Here is a 1,659-nt window from a genome sequence, read left to right as displayed (position 1 = left end):
CTCTGCCCAATGTAATTAATTCTGCATCATTAATTCATGTCTGTTGTCAGAAAATTGGAGAGTGACTCTATCAGTAGAAAGCTGACAGAGAAGTCCTATAAACAGCAATATCTGTGTGTACCCACATATGTGTATAGATACATACTGCCTCCTGGCAGAGGTATTGTGAGAAGCTTGTTGAAGAGTCATGGACCATACGTTGGTATGGAGGTAATTTAGTTCTGTCATAGCAGAAGTACTCAGTGTCTTCCTACTAACTCCTCATACATACATAGATTTGTGCTACTGATTTTGAGTAAGTAAATAGAAGCATGAAGGATTGTCAAACAATATCCAGGCAAAGTGTCCTCATATCTACATGTCGTGATCTTAAGAAGCATCAAGAGGGGGCCAGAAGTGGGGGACAGCGACACAAAACGTGTGCGCCGCTCTTCAGACCTCAGAGTGTGAAGGCTACTAGTAACACTGGGAAACAAAAGAAAGCGAGGAAATACATGACCATGAAACGAATGCTTAGTTTACGAGATGAGAGATTAAAAGAAAAAGATCGATTAAAACCAAGAAAGAAAGAGAAGAAAGATCCCAGTGCTCTCAAAGAAAGAGAAGTTCCCCAGCACCCGTCCTGCTTGTTCTTCCAATATAACACAGTTGGGACCACCTTACTACATCTTAGTTGATACCAACTTTATCAACTTCTCCATCAAAGCCAAGTTGGACTTAGTGCAGTCAATGATGGATTGTCTGTATGCCAAGTGCATTCCCTGCATAACTGACTGTGTCATGGCTGAAACTGAAAAACTGGGGCAGAAGTACCAGGTAGCCCTGAGGATTGCCAAGGACCCACGATTTGACCCATGTTCTCACAAACGAACATATGCAGATGATTGCTTAGATCAGAGGGTCACTCAGCACAAGTATTACATTGTGGCTACAGTTGATCGAGATCTTAAGCGAAGAATCCAGAAGATCCCTGGAGTTGCCATCATGTACATTTCTAACCATAGGTATAACATCGAGAGAATGCCAGATGATTATGAAGCCCCTCGATTGTAGCATAAAGAGACTGAACTTCCTGTGACGCCAGTCTACAAAATACCATTCTAGTCCCTTACTTGTCCTTTTGTGTAAGATGGGGTTGCAGAGATTTTCTCTTTTATCCTATTCTGAAATGATGTTTGTATCTTAATGAAAAACTCATTTAATTTATACATAAATCAGTTTTGTTCATACAAAAAACAAAAGCATTAAGAGGGACATGGTAACCAGAACCATGAAGGTGAAAGTGCTCCTGTATTTCTTCATTTCAAAACACATGTAGAGTACCCTAGAAAGATTCCTACCACAGGGGGCAGCTAGGTGGCGCAGTGAATACAGCACCGGCAGGAGGACCTGAGTTCAAATCCGACCTCAGACACTTAACACTTTACTACCTGTGTGACTTTGGGCAAGTCACTTAACCCCAATTGCCCTGCCTTCCCCCCTCCAAAAAGCAAAAAAAAAAAAAGAAAGACCCTTACCACATCAGAATATGTCCAAATGAGAGAGATTAATGCAGCAGTAGTGAGACACATAAGCACACCAGCCCAAGATAATTTTAATACCATGAAGATACTTAGCCTAGAGAAGAGAATCCTTAGAGATGATGGAGGAAAAAGGAAG

The 1,659-nt window shown here is 41.4% G+C and overlaps 1 pseudogene; it reads left to right on the top strand.

The window, feature by feature from the left end:
- The first annotated feature begins 297 nt into the window (after nt 1–297).
- LOC138146585 (rRNA-processing protein FCF1 homolog pseudogene) lies at nt 298–1,241 on the top strand (annotated as a pseudogene).
- Nucleotides 1,242–1,659: the final 418 nt, after the last annotated feature.

The sequence above is a fragment of the Petaurus breviceps genome, unplaced genomic scaffold (assembly GCF_028583685.1).
Source record: "Petaurus breviceps papuanus isolate PSGF00001 unplaced genomic scaffold, PetGlider_PUasm1.0 90763, whole genome shotgun sequence".
NCBI lineage: Eukaryota > Metazoa > Chordata > Mammalia > Diprotodontia > Petauridae > Petaurus > Petaurus breviceps.
Note: the sequence above shows the minus strand (reverse complement) of the source record. Positions and strands in the feature narration are given on the sequence as shown.